Raw genomic sequence first — 22,561 nt, forward strand, 5'->3', positions numbered from 1 at the left:
ATAGAAGCAAACATCGCTGTTGACATTGTTATTAATTTCTGATTCCATTTTTCAAAAGTGTGCCTCAGTATTTCCAATATTATAATATTTTGTGTCAGTCTATAGCTATTAATCAGGTTTATGTATTCTTCTCCTTTAATTAAAATCTTTAGTTCCCTGTAGTGTCCAATTTTTAAAATTGCTTATTATGTCTTAGAAAACATTCAAAACAAGTCCACTTTCCCACAGGAAGGATTCTTTATAATTCATTCCAAAATCTTATTTCAAATTTATCTGGACCCTTAATCAGTTTATAATTTTCTAATGTCAACGCTTTAATTAGCTTTTAGCTGTTTATTTCAATTTATTTAAGTTCTTAAGTTTGTAGTTAAGATTTTCTTTCATTAAGGACTGAAGCAGATTCACCCAGTATTTTCAGACTTGTTGATCCAAAAGTGTCTAATAGCTGAAAAGTAGTTAACAAGAAATTTCTGAATGTGATTAGAAAAGAAAGCATGCAAACTTAGTGTCCTTTTAAAGGCATTGACTGCAGTTTGAGCAAGATGGCTATTCCCTCATCTCCCAGCGCTCAAAACCTGCCGGAGACTGCTGTCTTGTGGTCTCCGCATGGGGAGTAACTATCTGGAGCACTTGTGGGCAATCCCGCATCCTCTCCTTATCTAGAGAGGTTCGAAGAGCTGGTGTACTCACCAGGTCTTCATTCTTTACTGCTGTTGTTACATTTACACACTTGTTGCAACACATAGCTTGCCAGCTAAATTGCCACAGGTAAGTTTATATCTGTCCATAGAGCTCCTCTCCATATCAGCTGCCCCATTCACTACATCCACCAGTGAAAATTCAGGTAATTGGATTTTGAATGAGAAGTGATGATGCATGGTTGAATCCTGTGTATGTTGGAAAAAAAGTCTATATGAAGACACTGCCACTATTAAAAGGCATCTTCAGAGATTAAACTAGGACATTGCTTCTCTAACACCAGAATCTAGAATTCATAGAATTATAGAGTCAAAGAGGACATTTAGGTCACTAAATCCAGTCTTATGCAGGAATCCAAATTAAAGCATCCCATAAAGATGGCTGTCCAGCCTCTACTCAAACACATCCAGTAAGGGGGACCATACCACTGCACTGAGTCACTTGATTCCCCTGTCTAATTGCTATTACCCATCCTATCCTTCTGCTTTCCTGTAAATTAAATCCATTGTTCCAAGTCCTCTTTTCTAGAATGATAGGAAACAAGACTTTCTTTTGTGTGGCATTCTTTCATGTAATTGAAGAATGTTATTATATATTCCCCCAATTTTTTTGAGGCTAAACATTCCCAATTCCTCTTTCTGTAAAACTTAATATCTAGTCCTCTGATCATATGTATTGCGGTTCTATGAATCAGTTCTAGTTGGCCTGTATACTTCTTAAAGTGTGCTGCCTATCCCTGGACAAAATACTTTAGAAAGAGGATGATCAATGCAAAATAAAGTAGAATTCTCATAATGAAATTTTATTTCTGTCAATGCCACATAGAATTACATTTGACTTGCCTGAAGCCGCATCAAACTACATACATTAAGCAGTTTCTAATCAACTGCTATTTCAACTTTTCCACAAGTCAATACTTGACAACCTACTTCCACATTTTTTTCTTCTCATCTTAATTTTTTGTAATTTAGTATCTTCTTTTTATAAACTCCTATCTAACATGAGCTCCTTTTCCCTATGCATAATTCCTCTAGCTTCCATATATGTACATATCTGAGTAGGCTCAGCATTAGCTTCCTTCAATATCAGTATCAAAATGCCATCATTTCCTGTAATATTTCTAATTTCTTGACTAAATGTTTCCTATTAGTTAGTATCAGATCAAGGATAGCTGATCCATTCATGTCTTTCTGCAAGACAAATTAGGAATTTCCTGGTGGTAGTCTGCTTGACCAGATTTGTTTACAATAGATGTCAGTGTATTTAAACTCCTCCATCACAACGATTTCATACTTCCTTGAATGACCTGAAAGTTGCTTCTAGAAAATGCCACCTAACCTTCTTACTAGTTGCCTGGGCAACAGTAGACACAACAGTATTACTACTATTGATTCTTGCACTTCTTTTAACCCAAATGTTCTCTGCAGTATCAGTTAATTAATTTATTTTGATTTCAAGATAATTTCACTTAGATATTTTCAATTAATGATGCAACTCCTCTTTCTCCTATTCTACTGCTTCTGTTTCTTTTATTTCCTTCAATGTTATATTTAAGTCACAGGAGTCATTCCACCAGGTCTCAGTTATACCTATTAAGTTTTATTTGTCTTCCTGTAATAAGAGTTCAAGCTCATCTTGTTTATTTCCCATGTTCTAAGCAACAATGGCCATGAACTTTATGAGCCAATGTTCCTTCTGATTTTTCATTCAATGGTTCACTTGGCTCAATTATAGCACTCCCAAATCTTTCTATAATATACAGGTCCTTACTTCAGGGATTTTATCTGTTACATCCATAGAACTCAGTTTAAAGCCTTTCTGATCAAGCTCGCCAAGTTTCAGCCAACCACATTTTTACCTAGATCATCCCAAAACCACTATCCAGATAATTAAGGCCATGATTCTAAAAAACAATCCTTTCCATTGATGCCATTTCCAAGGCCAGTCACTGACTGCAGAGTATTTATTTCCCTTTCCAGTCTCTGTCCTGTCTAAGGCCAAGCACACACAAATACATGAAGAGGTAGCTGCAAACTTTTACTAGGTGTGTTTTAAAGCAATAGCAAGCAGCAAGGGAAGGTGATGTGCAAATGCACACACGTGCACAAAAGCAACCAAGTCCCCATAAGTCCAGCAAACATGCCTAAAGAAAGGGTCCAAAATCCAACGAGCAGGCACAACAGTAGTCAGGTAAATCCAGGGGTCCAAAGTATAGTGAGGTTGTCAGCCGGTCTGAGTTCAGAATCACTGTCATACTGGTTCGAGTCCAGAGGCAAGGCACACAGAGTCTGGGTTTGCGAATGGTTGTTTCCAGCAAGACGCTTGAGCTCATAGCTGTTCTTAAATAAGAGTAGTCCCGGCATGGCTCATTTAGGAGGGCGGCTGCTTCCTAGCAAGTAGCCTCACTGAATTCCTTTGCTCTGCATTTTTTGCCACCCACCGGGCTCTTGCGTTGGGAGGGGGTGGTAATTCCATGCCCTCATCTTCAGAGAGCAGCAGCAGCTGTCTCTGTTGAATGCTGGCCAGCCCCGCCTCCTCTGCCTGCTCAGGCGGCCATTCAACTGGTGACTCCGGAGCTGACTGTTCATTATCCAAGGCCACTTCTGGAGCTGGCTGCCTTTCTTCATCCGAAGATTCTGATTCCGAATCTGAGCCCACTATGACAGTCTCCTTCCATGAACTGGAAGTATGGATAATAAATCACCTGAGCCCTTGGTGTTTGACTTCCTTTCCAGATCTTCCAAGTCCAAGACAATAAAGCTGTAGCCATTTTGGTATCATTTATTCCCACACTGATTAGCAGACAGGGATAATTGTCAACAGACTTGATAAGTCTTAGAAATTATTCTGCTGTATTCTAATTTTGCACCTGTCACTGATTATAAAAAAGTTTCTTTGTTCTGTTCTATATTTTAATTTGAGTTCCTGATAAATAGCACATTGTTGACAAATTGGTTGGATGATACAAGGATCATGAATTCTTATGATTGGCTGACCTACAAAATAGGTCAAGATTTTGCTGCCAATACCAACCAAGTATTAAAGAAACCAAGTCATAAATCAAGCATAATCTGACAGAGGAATAGGCAACCATTTAGGCAAAGTCAAGGAAGTGAGGGATAAACATACGCCAGTCTAGAAACTACAGGATCTTTAAAGCTCACTTCTTAGAGGCCCACTCAGTATCATCAGCAAGGGCCCTGGAACAGTTTGACTCAGGAGAAAGTCCTTAACCATGAATGATCAGTCCACAAGATTCTCTGCTTCTCAGGTGGGCATTATTTCATTTGGCTATCAGTTTAGTTTCCTCTGTTCTCTAGGCAGACAATATTTGTTGTTTCCACAATGGTCCCCATCCTCTGGAATGGCCTTCCCCTGGATGTGAGATTGTGCTGTTATGTGATTTAATTACTTGATAGCTTTATTTATATTTTACTGTCGATATCTCAAGTAATGTACTTTATCACTATTAACCACGAAGATATGGCAGTAAGATTGGATGGATGGATGGATGGATGGGCTGATGGTTTAGTATCAAGGGGGAAGCTCTCTGCATCCTGAATTCACAGTCTAAAAAGCTTTCTTTAAGAAAGTAGCAGCTACAGCACAATTTTCAGGAATAATTTATGGCTGTAATTCAGAGATCTCTCATCTGTCCTCTGAGGAGGAAGCTTTGGGAGTGAGCAGGGAGAGAAGGAAAAGGGCCATCACTATACAGTGTGCACAGTCAGGTTGCTGTGCTGTACACAGATTAATTTCCAGCAATGTCATTTTTTTAAAAAAAAACCTTTTAAGGATTTTTTCCCCAAAATTTATTCATACATGTGGAACTCTTCCCTCTTATACATTGCACCCCACCCACAACCAGCCTGAGAACATAATATTGTGTTTGGATTACTTTAATTTAACTCAGGAATATATCAAAGACCTGCGTTACTCTCTCCTCTATAACTAAGGACTTCGTATTTTGGCCACCTTAAGCCTGCCTATTGTGGAGATTGTTTTTGAACTGTTGTATAATCTTTTGTTTTGCTCTTTGAAATTTTATGCTATGGAAAACTTCCTTTGACATTTTGATTTACATGTAACCGAACTAATTAAATCCATTATACTATACATCAGGGGATGTAGTTTATTCCAATATTTTTTGTATTTAAAGACTTCAAATACAGTTTCCTTAAGATTATAAGAGCTTGCAGAATTTATCCCCTGTAGGTTTGTTGAATATTTAGTTTTAAATAATAGTTTGATTTGTATTTTTTATATATTAAGAGTAAGATATTTTATGTATGGTGGTGGAAGGTAATATTAGGGGAACAATAAGATAAATTTAAAAGATTTGGCAGAGAAAGCAAGACTGACTATAGATATGTGTGATAGTATTCAGTATAAATTTGCTTCTGGTAGAGAATTGCTTTTGGGTTTTTTATTTGTAACTGAAAAAAAATGAAGTATAGTTTTTTATTTTGATTATTAAGTTGAAATAGGTTATACAAATAATGTTTATTATAGTTTATTATAGTTAAAATTGGTAAGTATTTCTTATGTATATCTTTGCTGTTAAGAGTCATTCTTTTTGTACCTTTTTCTATTTGTTTCTGCCCTTTTTAGTTTCTCTCTTTTTTCTTTAGTTTTCTTTCAGTCTTTTTCTATCTTTCCAAGTTATATCTTTATTCTGAAAATATAATAAAATTTCTTTAAAAAAAAAAGGATTATAAGAGTTTTGATCGTCTAGTCCAACGGTTTATTCAATTCAGTATCTTCCTGTTGTTTTCCAACACTGATATTTAGAAAATGTGTGCTTCTAATCTTAGGCCAGACAACCACTATAGACACGTATTATCCTTTAGGTTTTCATTAAAAAAAGAAAACCGCACAGATTTTAATATAATTGGGCATAGGAAGATGCAAAACTCACAAATTCATAAGTCAGAGGTTAGTCCCACATATTTAGTCATGCATGTATACTTGAGTTGTTACTACCTTTTTTTTTAATTGACCGGTTTCTCATATGCAGCAACACGGCAGGCAGGCCCAGTACTTTCTCTGTGCAGAGAATAGCTGAAGCTATTTAGTTTTGTGGGGTGAACATTTCACTCAGTTCAGGGTTTTACAAGAAATTCAGCCTCTTGTTTTTTAGAAGCAAGTAGAAATAGTGTACAAATCTTAAAAGTGTCTTACTTTCTGTGAGCAAATGAATATGTCCATCTGTTACTAAGATCTTGCAGTCCGATCTAAATGTGGCCACATAATAGGTTTATGTAATCCAATAATGTAATCCAGGTATTGCAATAATGAGCCTTGCCACACTATAACCCACTGGATTTGCAGCAGATACCCAAGGCACTACAAATCCAAGCTGTGTTTGTCATTGGGCAAGACCACTTTTAGTCACATTGTTTTAGGGAGAGAAAAGAAAGGGAGAAAGGAGACAGCCTTGGAGCTAGGATCCCCACTCCCCCACCCCGCACCCCAGTCATCCTTTCCATTGCTCTACAGAGAATTTTGCATTGATTGCTCAAATTGCTTGGGTGACAGCTGGTCCACTCTTCCCAAAGAAGAACCACGTATTTCTTCCATGCCTGAGGCAATGGAAGGAAACAAAATCTGATTCCCTGACTATGACATGGCTGGCAAGTTTTGTATTTTACTTTGTGCTGCATCAGTTTGCACAATGGAAGGGCTGGAGTAGGAACTAACACAAGGTTTCCGCTATGGGTTTAGCTTCTTTAATTTAAGTTCCTTGAATAATGCTGGATGTTCAGTTTTCCTTTCCCCCGGTTGTCATAAAGTGGAAAGACATTCCCTTTGAGCTGTCCACTACAGTTCTCAAAACCTTTTCTGATCAATCATTGTGAGCTGATGTAGACCAGACTAGGAAACCAAAGTTATGAATGCTAATTATGCTAATTATTATAAAGTTACAGTAACAGAATCTTGCAAGTCTGAATGTGCCTCCCCCTTCCCTCCCTTTATCTTCAAGAGAACTAGGGAGGGTCAAGCCTGCAAAGTTTTCTGAAATTACTTTTCTGCCTCGGACTCAAATTTCTTTCATCAGACTGTTGTCTTGGTTGTGGCTCTTCCTACTGCTCCTCAAGGTTATTACTACAGCCTGTTATGCCAGCTCAGATCCTAGGCAACTTAGCTAACTTTTTTTTTTCCTATTTTTTTGAACGCAGTTTCTATTTGCTTCCTTCTCTACCCTATTATTTGGGACGGTGCTTTCACCTGCTGTAGTCCAGTGGGTCTTCTTTTTATCTGGCCAAACTTGGAGGGGAAGGTGTGGTTCCTCCTCATGAACCATGTTCTCTTCCACTGAAGAAAGAAAAGTTTAATTTCAGGAAGGTTACACTTTGTTACTATAGCTTTGAAAAAGTCTTGACACATCAAAGTGATAGCAGTATTTTATCGTTGTAACATTTGATGCAAAGAACTGTTATAGAAAGTTTCAAGGTTTACATGTTTTTAATGTGAGAATATAAATAGATTGTTCAGTGTTTCTGGACTTGGCCCTCTCAAAGAATATGAGATTACCACTCCTATCATCTCCAGCCAACAAGACCATTGCTGATTAATGTAACTGTAGTCCAATGCATCTGGGCTGGTAAAGTCTAGTTTAGTTATTCATGTGAATTTGAGGGTTCCTCTCAGCTCTAAAGAAACCACCACTTACACACCTAGGGCACTAGTTGGTAAATATTCACAGATGCAATTCTCTGCATGAAAAAGAGATTCATGTGGAAAATATATTGCATTTCAGCTGGCATACAGAACTTCAGTAAGAAAGATCAAATGCTCCTGCGGTTCTTTGCCTTTTCTTTTGAAGAGCTGGTCTTTCCATCAACAAGTAATATAAGATCAAAGAATGCGTGTTGTCTGTTTGTAGCTATAAAAAGAACTAAAACATCAGAATAGAACACCTACTTTAATGATATATCTATAGCACAGCATTTTTCATGTAAATTTCAGAAATCACAGAAATACTTACATATCTAGATCAGTACATTCCTTTAAAGAAATAAAAGGTAAGTACTGTGTGTGGCAAAATTTTAGAAGACAAGATTTGATCTGATTCAAGACTCAGACTACTTTGGAGATGACATATCAAATCCAAAGCAGAACTTTGCTTTCAAAAATCTCTTCACTGATTTTTAGGTCAATATAAATAAATGGTTATATCCACTAGATTTTATATGTACACACTCAAACACATTTTCAGACATTGTGTCTTTTTATGATTGATTGAAGCAAGCCACACTTCTGACAAATAATTATTGAGGAAATGATTGGATTTTTAACAGAATTTTACAAAGTTATTTTTGCCAGAGTGAGGTTGTTTATTTTTGAGAGGTGCAGTTGGGAAGTGGCCTGGTCAAGTTATTTAGAGAGCCAACTTAATGTGGTGGTAAAGGTGTTGGATTGGAAATGGAAGCTGACTGAATCATGGTATCTCAGCCCAACCTACTTCATAGGATTGTTGTTATAGGGAAAATAAGAATATATGCTGCCTTGAACTCCAGACTAAAGGATAGGATAGAAATCTAATGGATTAATAATTCAATCAATAAATCTTGATTGGAAATCAGATGTGTCAATATCAAAACTTTTTCTTTTGATGGGTGGAGGGGAGACGAATATGTATCAATTTCTATCAGACTGTGTATGAAGCTGTCACTTATTCCTAGACTACTGTTACTACTTTACAAGCAGTTTATACTGCATGTCAATAGAAGTCCTGCTTTGCTTTGGACAATCTAGTTGAACTGCTTGGAAATTGTTGGCTTAGTTTCTGGCTTCAGGCTTTGTCTGAAGTAGACTCCTATTTAGACTCTAAAGCTAAGCCAGCATTTGAAAAAGAAAATCTTGAGCATTGCATCTTCTGCAGAAGCAGCAATGTTAATTTCTCTTATCAGATAATAAGTGACAGAAGCAATCAGAGTTTTCTCAGTTTTAAAATCCTCAGCTTCTAGATTAAATCTCAACCACTCTCATTATTCTTACAAAACTAAAGCAGCAGTATAGGAAAAAAAAACTATGTTGTGGGCAAATGCATCTATGTATATCCTCTTTGTAATTTCAGAATTAAATGTAACGATCACATCTTCCTATCCCTGCCACCCCAATCCTGGTCAATCATTTTTAAATTACAAACATCTAAAGAAATAAACTGCCTTTAATAATCTGTGGTGGCCAAAACCTAAAACAACCAAATCACTTTGAAGACACAACATAAATTTATTAGCATGCAAACAATAAGGCAGTGTGCACAGAGCTCCCAGCAAAGCATTAGCAGCTTGCTGAGCAGCCCTGAGCAAAAGCAGAACCTCAGCTTGTGTACCTTTGGCCTACTACATTGCAAAGGCAGGACAATGAAAAAGGCAGACGCAGTGTAAATTACAGCATGATGTTGGAATATTTTAGATAAACCCATCTCTGGTGGCCTTCTCCTTAATCATCTCTCCCTACTAGGTCAGCTTTCTAGCTATACTCTCTTTGAGATCTGGCCAGTGAACATAAACAATTTGGTTTTCTGGACCACTGATTCCTGTCTGAATCCTCCCCCTGTTGCTACTCAGGGCCAATCCAGCTTGCTGTGAATGTTTTCTTTCAAGGGGACTTTAAGCGGTTCACATGTATGGGGGGAATGTCTCATAGGATTGGTAGTGAATGCAGCTCACGTGTGTATGGGGGGTGGGTACCTATTACCACTACAAATGGGAATAATCAGATAACAGATCTTTTTCAGTCCCATTTATTTCAATGGACAAGTTTCATATATTCTTGATGCTTTATTCTTGGTAGCAATAGGAGTTAAATCAACTTTGTTAAGATTATGCCCTTTCCTTTATTAGCTTCTAACTCCTAAACTGTTTTCATTATTTAAATGGTTTTATTATGGTGTTGAGCTAATTATGCTCATCCTTGCTTCAAGAAATAAGGATGTGGTGATATTTACCATGTTTCATGGAACCCTGTTACGTTGTTTCATGGAAATGTCATATAAACTATAATGCATTTATTAGAATCTTATTATTGTTGATCTTCTGATTTAACTCCCTATTTCTACGAATGGGTTTGCTGCTGGGGGGGGGGGGTGTCTATTGTGTTTTTATGGTTTTTAATTTTGTAAGTCGCCCAGAGTCACCATGTGTGAGTTGGGCGGCCTTATAAATGTGTTTAATAAATAAATAAAAATAACTATTGCATGCAGGAAATTCCAGAGCCAAAGCACCCATAGCAAAACTAGGGAATTTCCTAGTTATATTTTTGTACTTCTCACAATATATTTGCATTATAGGTTTCGTTGCAAACATTGATTTGAGAATAAATGTAGTATTTTATTTTAGTGGTATTTCCCATACAAAAGCTGTGACAAAATCTTCTTGACACAGACTGACAACAGAAAATTTAAACTCTGTCTTGTCTATACAAGTCATGGTTGTAATAATTACTCATCATCCTGGAGACTTGGCAATATATTTATTGCCAAGCACCAAAAATTCTCAGGATAGAATCTGTGAGTTCTCTGGTTTAAAAATCAGTATATAACTTATCATGCACTACAGGTGGCTGCTACAGGAATATGTTTACATCTTTATCTATGTCTGTATGGTCATAAAATAGTGGCTCAATCAGAACACCTCCACCAATTAAATAGTCAATATAATTTTTATATTTTATTGCATTATATCATGCTTATTAAAATAATAATAAGAATAAGAATGGCCATAAGAATAAATACATACTAATATCTAGAATATACTGTAGCACACCAGATATCACAACAGTTGAAGAAAAGCAAGTCTTATTTATAGATGTAGCAATACCAAATGACAGCAGGGTAGCTCAAAAGGAACTCAAAAAATTATAAAACATTAGAGCTTAACCATTGAAATATGGGTATTATGGAAGACAACAGCAAAAAATTTTCCCATAATTATTAGAGCATTAGAAGCTGTAACAATAGGATTGTCAATACAACTGAACCAAAGAATTAGCATCATTTGACTTCACAACATCTTGCTTACAAAACACAACTTTCCCCAGAACTGCAAGCCAGAATTAACTCTAAGCTACCAGCATTTGGTGAGCTTTCTTCAGAAGAGAATGTATATCATCATGATAATGACAGTGACAATGACAACAACAACAATAATAATATAAGGGAAAGCCTAGAAAATTCTGTCATAAATTGGTTAGGTTGCTCAAAAGCTTTCTTTTCCTCTTCGCTGAATACAGTAAAGGAATTTCAAACCACTGCTGTAGATGGAGTGTACATTTCTTGGTCCAATTATTTTTATCAAGGCTGCAGGCCCCCAAAGTCCACCATTCTTAATGTGTTAATAAAATCCAAATAGTGAGGTTATCTCACTATGGACATGTTCATCTTTAAAACACAGTTAAATGTGACAATAATAGGATATGCCACTATAGCAATACAAGTTCCAGTTCCTGAATGTCATCTCTAACAGCAGTACAGTTGCAACCAGCCCTTATTAAACTTTCTCTGGTATGTTCAATTTTTTTATTAACCTCATTTTGAGATCAACCCAAACTCATTTCACATTCTTTAAAGCAATCCTCTGCTGGTTTATTATGATGGGACATTTGTTATTACAGAGGTTGCATAGCAACTGTGCAGCACTTCAGAAGGTCTTTGGAACCCCAGAAGTTTCACTCATAGGACCTTTCAGCAGCTCTTTAATCCAAGCACATTTTTTTTTCTGGAGATCCTGCTATAGCTGCAGATAACAACTGCACAATCCAGGAAAATGCACAACTGCTTTAAGGAGTTGCCAGCAGATGCTATGTGAGTGTCCCTGTCAGGACCAAGCACCTTTACCCCTTTAAAACTGAAGCACTGCACAGCCAATAATTATTGTCAACTTCATCCACTTCCTTTAGAAATAGTCTATTGGTTTAAGAGCCATGGCTGATTTCTCCAAAACTTCCAAGCACTATGGAATTTCAGAAGTCCAATGGCATCTGGATCAAATAGACCATTTAACAAGTGCTTGAGCTGAATAAACAGCCAAGAAGCACTCTGAGATATATCAAACTCTGTTTTTATTTCTACAAAAGCTTTATCAATAGTTCTCTCAGAACTGATAAGAATATAATAAGAGGCTTAGTTTACCTCCAAAATGAATTTACCAGCTATTCCTAAATTAAGATTATCCCTTAATATCATACTAGTTTTAAAAAAAAATAGGAAACCGACTGCCAAAAAGAAAGATCTCTAGGGAGGGTCAACAAATCTAATTGCCTTTCTACACCCATAACGTGTTGTTTTAAGTTTGACATTGCCTGCTTATAACTCATCATCACTAATATGGCATGTGAAATAGCATAACTCTGTAACTTCCAGTACATTAATCTTCTCCAGGTCAAATTCCAAGTTATCAGCCCAGATCAAGGGCCTAGGGCTATAGGAAAAACATTGGTTTCAACCAATACATAGCCATATGCTGGGTTCCACTCTAATCACACCAGCTTCATGATGAAGGATTCTACCAGCATTATTGTTGCCAGTCTAAGAAATGTATTGGATAAACACAGCTTAGGACTGCAACAAAACTATACATGAAAAAAAAAAATGAACTGAAGCTCACTGAACCAATAAACAGGGAGAGCAAACAGACTTTCCTCTCCCAGTGCAAAACCAGATTGCTCCCTGCTACCCCATTTTGATCCAATGAGTATCAGGAAGAAAGTTCTTTGTTATCTTCTTCTCTGAACCTACTTTCTCTTTAATAAATCTGGAAATAATTTAAAAGGAAAGCACAGAAGAACAAACTGGCAGAGAAATGTTTGGATTTTGTGCATCTCTTGAGCAAGGGCAGGGACCAGCACCGGTGTTTACGTATGAAATTTAGTCCATGAGCCATCAAACACTGACCTGTCTTTTATAATTTGATCTGTAGAGCATGAAGAGAGAACAGAAATGTCCATAAGCAGATAAACAAGCTTGTAACTATTAATCAAGGAAAAAAATGTAGTAATCTTTATTCAACTCTAAAGAGTTGAATGGAAAGTAATGAAAAGTACCAAGTGAGTAATACGGGCAATTGAATGGAAAAACTACAGTTGAATAAAGTAAGTACCACTTGAAAATAAAATGCTTTTATAGGCTTTAGTTTCATTATGAATATAGCAGCCTAAGGGCCACTTAACTATTTTGTTCATCCCCAGTTCTCTATTCACATACCGAAATATATATATATATATATATGTGTGTATGTGTGTGTGTTTTCCCTTGCAACTAGAAAACATCTTAGAAATTATGGTGTTGATCATGAAACAGTCTGCAGAGAAAGAGTTAAATGCTGCAACTTTCTTTGTCTAATCAAACTCATGCTCCTACGGACATTTTTTTCCTTCTCCACTTCCTCCACAAAAACTGTTATATCCATAAAATTTTACTTAATTTGATATGGTGTAGTAGCACGCATTGTCAAAGTGAGTATATATTCTTCCTTTGGCTTTATCGTATGGGTGCAAACAAGTGGCTATTGCATCATATGTTTTGAGTCTGATGGAATATTTTTCTAGTGTTAGCTAAATAACCATCCTTTTTTTATTCCAGCTTCACTGAAGGTATATTCTGCTTCATCAAGTTATTTCTACTCCCCCCTGTTCAAACAAATTTGTCATATATTGTTTGTTGAGGCCAATTTGCCATTAATCAATAACGATTATAACAGAAATGAACAGAAATCAAAGGAAAGCAGAAAATCTTTGTTAAACAATTAACTGCTGCTATTGCCCAATGTGGAACAAAACTATTTCAGCATCTAAATCTGTCTAGGTATATTTTTTGTTGTAGCATTAGGTATTTCAGTTTTTAAAAATAGGCAAAGGTGTAATAAGCAAATGAATGCAAAGACTGGCAGTATACTCAGCTAGGTCATATAAAAATTATGCTGAAGTGTTTGCACACAGTTTGCTTATCATATTATAAGTTCATCTGTATCTCACCTTCTGTCTCAGATAGGGCCTTTAGTTTAGCTTGCCAACCGTATGCAAACAAGGTTTAAACAATGAAACAACTGATACAGCTCCAAGGGCAGCAGAACGGAACAACCTCAGAGATAGGAGTATACTACCCAAACATAGAAATGATTGTTAGAAAATGGTGGTCAACAAACCAACTTGGACATTATCTGTGTGTACAAAACAAAGTAGATGTTCATATCTTCCAGGATACTGAATTCCAGAACCTGGATGCCTTTTCAGGGACTTTTACAATAATTGCATCATGTAGGGGGTGGGGGCTATGTGAGAAAGAGTCTCCACCAATTTCTGATCCCAAACAGTTAAAGGGTTTAATGGTAATCAGGCAGGAGTAGCATCCTTTTGCTAGCCCTGTCTGATTATTAGATGACCTGTCAGGGTGGGGGGCTGGTGGAAAAGGTGTAGCAGACTGAGCACCTCCCCTGTTCCCTTCCAGGAGTCGTCCACCCACTGTACTTGCTTGCTTATCAACTATACTTGCATTGAAGAAAGACTCCTGAGTGTAAGCATTAGGCAGGTGAAGCTTTCTGGAAATTAGCTTACCATTTCTGAAGTCTACTGGGAATCAGAATGGGTCATTGGATGGATGGGAATACTAAAAAGCTGCACTGGTGCCTACACTTCCCCACCAGATGCTTGGCCACTTCAGAGTTCCTGTATAAGAAGCCCTGAGGATATAGCTTTCATGCAATATATGCAAAATCTGGTGTTTGGAGAGGCTTCCTCAAAGCAAAGCATTATGGACTCTGTGATGTGAAAGTATAGGCAACCTCCATAGTCATCTCAACCACTTCATAGTCTTGCTAAAAATTATTCCTATGAGCAAATTGGAGCTGACAGATCTAATGCAATATGAGTGTTACACAATTTAACACATGTTAGGAGGGTTAACACTTACTGTTATTCTAGCATTCTCTTTTCTACAACTTCAATATTCTCTCTCATTTTGAACAATCACCATGTTTGCCTGGAGATGGTGGGAAGTGGAGTTCAGAACAGTGGAAGAGCACTAGATCCTGTGGATCACAGGAAAAGTTTAAGTAGAACACCAGCTTATTGATTTTCAGAAGCAAAAGATCAGGATTACATATTTAATTATTTCTGTTAGGCCATTTAATATTAAAACCACTTACTTTTCCCTTACTTTGCTGCTAAGCTAATTTGTATCTTGGTTTCATATATGGTATCTTCATCTATAGGAGGAAGAGAAACCAACAGATTATAATTTCAAAAAATTATAGTTATACCAGGCTTCTGCTTTTCCATAAAATGTTTAGCTCTCCTCATAAATGTTCTGGCTAGTGAAAATAACAGAAAACGTTAACGTACACTGAATGAAATATACTGAGGCCAGTGCGCTGAATATATAGCTTCAACTTTTACTGTAATAAAAAGGAAGCAAATAGAAAAAAGGAAACATCTACATTTCCCTGAAAATTGTGCAGCTATTTGCCACAGGTTAATCTCAGGGGGAGTATTTTAAAGTACAAAAATAGTATTTTATGTTTGATAGCTGTTATACTGCTGTTAAGAATCTGAGGCCGCTATAGATGCCTGTTTCAATAGTAATACTTGATTGGTATAAAGTTACATTCATATATACATACACACAACACACACACATATATACACATACACACAGTGTGTGTGTGTGTGTGTGTGTGTGTGTGTGTGTGGTCATCACTCAGTGTACTTCTTTGATCATGCTAAATGTAATTCTTTCAAGCCAGAATAAGCTTTCTATTTATAGCAATCTATAGGTGATCTTTTGCTCCATTTTTCTTTTCATTTCATGTCATATTATTGGACAAATGGATATAAACAAGCAAAAAAAAAAAGCTAGGTTATCATACAGTTGTAAACATTTGAAGAAAAAACAAATCAAACGTTGCCTTTTGTTCTTGTGATGAAACATTTGTTCCTGCTTTGGGACAGTGAATATTAGAGGCTCCAGCGATTCTGATTTCCTCATCCAATGTCTGTGTGATGCTCAGTCATCAGTGGTGGAGGCTTTCCAATGCCAAATGTCCAAAACTAGTAGAAATAAAAATAACCTATTAGGATAGTATAAAATGTTTATTACCAACATAGGCCAACATGATAAAATTAATAAACACATCCAGAAGGGCACATACAGTATATAGAGTGCAAATCATAAAAAAAGTAAAAGGAATAAAAATTGATAAGGAAGCTCTGTCCAGAAGCTTTTCTATGGCAGGGAGATATGCTTGTGTGTGCGTATTTAGGCAGAGGAAATGCTTAGTCTCCACAATGCAATAGCAGTAGCACAGAATTTAGCTACCTTTTCACAGGATTCCTCATGCTTGTTCACCAGTAGGAATAACACTTTTTCTGACCTGCCAGAACAGTTTACAAGCAAGTGTCGGGCTTTATAGGTCTGAGCACCAAATGATGCTACTCACTTGGGATTAGACTGAGATTAAAGTTCTGAGTCCACCTACAGCTCAACATTCATGCAAGCTACATCCTCAAACCTCCACGTTCCCTAGAATGTGTGTGCATATTCCTATGATATGTGCGTATATACACACATGGGCTGGACTAAGATTTTGTGGACAGCCTGAATTCTGGCATTGGTCTCTAAGGTATCAGCAATCCCTCCCTTTGTTCACCTTAGGGGAAGAGCTCAACAAAGAAATTTTTTTGAATCTTGCAAATTTTGGATGTAGGAGAGTGAAAGAGGCAAGCAAGAGAAAAAGAAAGATATTGTAAATATAAGATGTGCTAGACGTACTTGTATAAGTATATGGGGAATGAAGAGACAAAATGAAATAACTTGATAGCTAACATATGTTAATCGGGGTAATCAATTAATGTACATAATTTTTAACATTTAACTCTCCCAATTAAAATCACTTAAGCAGATGCAAATAGCTCATGCAAGATAGGAATAAAAAGAAGTGGGGGAGGGAGGGAGGGGGGGAGGGAGGGAGGCAAGGAGGAAGATTCTTGCTGTGTTCTCCTCTGACTGGCGGGATGGTGAAGGATCATTCTTATACTTTTCTTTGGGGAAATCATTAATAAATTGTGCAATCGAAAGAACCTTGATAGGACATTGTCAATGATTATGTTAATCAAAGTGCTTTTCCGAAGTCTTGGATTTGACTCCAGAAGCAGGTGATGATAAACTTTGAATACTGGAATTACAGATTATTCTGCTTCTAAAGATTTTGACTCTATAGATTACAATAAGCGTCAGAAAAAGAAGCTAAGTTTAGAAATTATGTCACTATATACAGTATGTACATATAGTATAAACTTCCCTTCCCTTTGTGCTTAAATAGGAAGGTTCAAACCAGGTTATTTCTATAGCTCTTGCCTTTACAGACAATCTGCAGTTTTACAAGTACAATGAGATATTATTTATCAGAATATAATATTTCAGAAGCTCCGCATGTAGACTGGGAACCGTCTTGCCTGAGTTTCAATACTGAGGACCTTGAAAGAGTTGCTGTTGTTACTTTACTAACAATGAGCAATGCATATGTGGAGAAGTATGTTTAGCACCCTTAGAGTCAAGCCCTTACTTGAAAAGGTCAGAGTTGGGATCACTTAATCTCATGGTTATTCATCACCGCTGGCAGAATTTTGCTGAGAGAAAGGGTTTGTATGCTGCCAGCCTCCTTCAAGCCCATAAAGGACCCAGTTTCACTATAGGAGTCCTACTTGCTGCAACAGCATTTCTGGCCTTATGACATTGACCAGAGTATGGGCCTGTGCAACCACTGAGCAGATTACAGATACAATTTAGGGAAGGAGAACAAATTGTGTAATACTGCATAATACTATAAATTGCTATGATAGAAATTTTCAGTATCTGCAGCCTGCAGAAATGAATGTGTTAATGCAGAATAGTTTCCCTAAGGCAACGTAGCAGGCTGTTCAAGTGTGAAGTGACCCCTTACTCCAGATCTTATATTAGATATTACAGGGCTTTGAACAACTGTAAACACAAAGCATCTAACCAGGAAGGAAGGGGCTGGGAAACTTTTTGGATCAGCAGGAATATTTGGAATATCCACATCATCACTTGGCTGGCCAGGGGGTCTAGATAATCCACTGCAGGGCAACCAGAAAGTGATCTGACTATGACAGGACAATTATATATGCTGGTGATATATCTGGTTGGAAGCTGCCTAAGTCTTGCCTACAAATTAATTTGTTACAACACCTACAAAAGGGAAGGATCAGGAATGAGAAAGGCACAGAGAGAATAACAATCACTACCTCCTGAGAACTTCTACTTCAGCAAAGTGTTTTCTTTAAATAAGGAAAAAAAGGGACTGTGCAAGGATGGCCCAGAAACCCAGCACAGTGAGAGATGTCTCAGACATTACAAGCTCCTTGTAATATGTTGCCATGAAGAATAATTTTCTGAACAGCCTTCATAGCTGAATTAGCTCTGATGGGCTGAACAAACATAAAGAATAACATGCCAGCAAAATAATGGAAGGATTTTGTGCAATTAGCGTTTTGACTGACCACCCACCTAATTTGGCTGAAGAATAGTTGAGACTCCTATCATTTGCCAGCAGGAAATAAGAAATGATTGTGAATGAATATATGAAATCCACAGGCAGGGTACAGGCCCAGCAAGCTTTTACTTGTTGGCAGGAGCTCATCAACACAGCCTTTTATTATGACTGAGGCAGAAATATTGGGAATGGCTTCCTGTAAGCTATTTATACAGTATGTATGCACAGCTCTTTCACACTTTAAAGCATGTGAACAATATTTAACAGAACGTTTAATTTTTAACTTGGTGGAAACAGCTTTATCCACACTACACCTGGCAATCCTACACATGTGATCATTGTTTCCAGTCTGGGTGGTGCTGGATTGTGGGCACAACAAGGCTGATTATGCCAACAGCACAAACAATGCTCAATTTGTGATTTTGGGCCATGGAAGAATGCTGGCTTTCATAATGTATGATGATAGTTAACTGCAATGAAACAAGATAGAAGGGAGAATGCCGGGACTTCAGAACTACATCCATTACCTCCTTTTGAATTATATCAGTGTGATAGGATCCCGACATGTGTGACCAGGTAGCTATTTGATCTGCCATAGAAACCTAGGGGATACTGTACCTAAGCCATTTTTGGTAAAATAAAGTCAATGTCTACATAGGTACCTAACACAGGAATGGTGATTGCTCCATTATCCTTATTCTTTAACTGTTCCATCTCACTTAAAAGAAGAACTGTGGCTGTGGGAGAAAAGTATGCCTGAAAGCGCAAGAATGACGATGAAGAGATGAAAAAAAAAGCTATAATTAATCATTTTGTTCTAGGGACAGTTAAGATATTTCATTTTTATGGTTATATACCCAATTCACACCTTCTGAGTCTACATGAAAACCAGAATGATTTTTAGAATTTTGTGACAGTCTGTGAGTCAGAAATGCACACAAAAATATGCACCTTAACACCAAGAATGCATATTATATTAGAGAAAAGTTGCAAAAAGTACATGTTCTAAAAGTGCACACACCATGAAAGAGAAAAGTTGTTCTATATAAATATATACAATATGATATGTAAATCTCCCCCTTACCCCAATTTATAAAGTCATGCAGAACAATTGAGAAAGTGAAATACTGAGCAGGATGAACACTGACAGATTTAACCACCATTTAATTGTTCTATATCAGTGATTAATTCTTTCCCCACACCTCTCCATTAGGGCCAATAGAAGGGAAAAACATGATGTTCAAATGACTAAATTTGTAGCACAAATATAACCTATAAAAATTTAAATAGAAATGAAGGCTTGACTCTAGTCTGGTAGAATAATAGAAAGGTTCTTTTATTTGTTGCCAGATGATATCACAATATATAATGAGGCAAAGGGGCTTAGATAAAAGATATGCAAGAAAAGGTTAAAAGTCAGATATATTTCACCTAGAAAAGATATTAGGTGAAGAAATAATTATAATCACTTTAAAATATTAGGAGGACTGTGGTTGATAAAACAGATTAGTTCTATGTTCCTTTAGTGAGGGAAGCCAAAATAATGACTTCGAAATAAAAGAAAGGACATGACAATGAAATTGTTGGTATTTGTTTGTTTTTTTCTGCTTTTGGCTGTAGAGCCATTAAGGTTACCATGGTAATTGAGTACTTCCTTAAGTATCGGCAGGGTGAAGAGGTCGAATTTAATTGTCCTCAGTTTGGGTGTTAATAGCTGCATTGCCTGGGGGAGGGCAGCTTGCTTGTTACTTGTTTAGTTTCGCTTTTGCAGCCAAGTAAGTAGCCCGGTTCTTTCTGAGCGCGTGTGTGAATGCACAAGCCTGTAAATATGTTTTTGAGCTTTCTGTAAATAAATTTATTTTTATAGAAATGCCTGGTGTGTGATTTTTCTGATCTCTCTGGGCCAAATGCTTTCCAGCACTCTGCAAGAGAAACATTGGGGGAATTTCTACATGGAAAATGAGTCAATCAACCAAGCAGCAAACAACAGCCCAATCAAGGAACTCCCAAGGAAAGAACAACACTTCCACCAGCACAAGCTGGACAAACCACAGTATATAAAGAGAGAGCAAGGCCCACTCCCTCTTTGCACTGAAGATGTTGCCTAGTCTGGCAATGAAACATCTGCAAGAAAACAAGAAGGCTCAGAGAGCACCAAGGACTCCACAAAATGAGTTTTTACAGTCAGACAGACTGAAAAGAGCCTCAGAAGGGATTGCATGGCAATTTATTATGAATACTATAACATTCTGTTATTCTGTGGTGGTAACAAGTTGTATTGGATGAAGTCTAAAGATCCTGACAATTATGTCAATCTAAATTAAAAATTCAGTTGATAGTTTTAGTACTCCTGATCCAAACACCCACATGAATATAGGCTCATGATTTGTTATAAACCTTATGGAAGTGTTTGTCTTGTGATTTAGTGCATGTAGCCTATGCTATTTGCAAGATGGTGATTTCCCATTTTGTGTCATCACAGTCTTATGACTGGAGCAATTCCGGTATGTAAATCTTCTATACAGATTTTGGTTCATAACATTTCTACTTTCATTTGATTACTCTTGAACTCTGAATCCACTGATGGTTCAATACAGTCTTATGGGTTAACTCTTATGAGATATAGATATATATATATATATATATATATATATATATATATATATATAAACAAGGTTAAGGGGTCCCAATTAATGCAGGAAAGCTAAAGCAGGAAAGGAGAAATAAGTAACAGTACACTGAAAATGAAGTGAATTTGAATCCTAAAATCACTAATTCTTCAGGGAGATATAAATACTGTAATGCATATCTTAAAGCCTACTTGCTTAGCTATAAATCTGTTAATATAATCTACCTGGCAATACAGTAAATTATCTTCTTGGCCTTTTTACCAGTCAATAACATGAACTATAAATAGTTTTGATTCATACTTGAAAAAAAAAACCTACAATATGATAACTGTGATTGAAAATAAATGAATGCCACACTCCAAAGAAACTTATAAATAATTTTAAGAGATAACAGATTAATGTCTTGTGGGCATCTCTTGTGCTATAGAGCAACTTGAGAAAATGGATTAATTAAATATAGCAAGAGTTCATAAAATTGTATGTGAATTATTAGGTTATATACCATAGGAAGATAAAGATAATTGTAATTAGAGAAAGAGTACAAGGTACAGTCTACAAACTTGGAAATTCCAGAAGTGTTTCTACAGCCTAGATATGTTTTTAAAGCACAAAACAATATACAGTTATTATTTAGATACAGTAGCCTGCTAAAGCTGAGGAGGTGAAGACCTGCAGTTAAATTCATAGAAAAGTTTGAAATATTTGATTGAGCTTCAAAAAAACATCCTACAGAAAGCTGTCTTAATCAAACAATGGTTGTTTGTAGCTCAGTACTCTCATGCAGGATTTATTCTCAAGTCAGTAATTCAAGATCTGTTTAGCTGGGGATGCCAATGCCTGGGAGAATCATTTAGGGCTTAATGCAAATTATCCATACTACAAAGACACACATATCTGCAAGATACACTGAACTGAAGGCCATCAAGGCATCAGGCAAAGCAGTCCATATGTTCTTAGAGGGATCTGACTTCAGAGCCTTCGAAACACCTCTAGCAACTGATAAGTACAATTCAAGTTATGATGGAGTCATGTATGTCATTCTTGCTTCCATTTACCACCATTGGTGCTGAATAGGGTGGCACTGCCCCAAACAGACCCTGTCACAATCTAGGGGCCCTTTTGGACTCATGACTCCTGCTCGAAGAGCAGGTGCCAGTTGGTGCTAGGAGTGCCTTTGTGCAACTTTGGGTTGTGTGCACCCATTCCTAGATTAGAAGGCCCTACTCTCTGTCTCTCATGTCCTGGTCACCTCCTGGATGGATTACTGTAATTCACGGTATGTGGGGCTGTCTTTAAAAAACATCCAGAAGCTACAGCTGATGCAGAAGACAGTGGTGCAGGCAGTTATGTGCACACCAAGATCAGCACATGTCACAACTCTGCTCTGCTAGCTGGATTGGTTGCCAGTTTGCTTCCAGGTTCAATTCAAAGTGCTGGTTATTACCTATAAAGTCCTACATGGCAGAGGGCTGTATTATGTGAGGGACCACCTCTCCCTGGTTACATTTACCCATCCCATCAGATCAACAGAAGGGACATGCTATGGGTCCCATCTGTGAATGAGTTTCATCTGATGGGACCCAGGAGGAGAGCCTTTTCTGCCATGGCCCCCATCCTCTGGATCATCATCTTCCCTGAGGTTAGATTGGCCCCAACCCTGCTGGCCTTTAGGAAGTCTCTGAAGACATGGCTGTGCCATCAGGCCTGAGGATCCCATGGAGG

General features: G+C 37.2%; 1 protein-coding gene across 1 annotated transcript in view; it reads left to right on the forward strand.

Moving 5' to 3' along the window:
* Positions 1 to 22,561, forward strand: part of GABRG3 (gamma-aminobutyric acid type A receptor subunit gamma3) — a 343,475-nt gene that overhangs the window by 270,038 nt on the left and 50,876 nt on the right. The gene's annotated exons all lie outside the window — the stretch shown is intronic.

The sequence above is a fragment of the Candoia aspera genome, chromosome 5 (genome assembly GCF_035149785.1).
Source record: "Candoia aspera isolate rCanAsp1 chromosome 5, rCanAsp1.hap2, whole genome shotgun sequence".
Lineage (NCBI taxonomy): Eukaryota > Metazoa > Chordata > Lepidosauria > Squamata > Boidae > Candoia > Candoia aspera.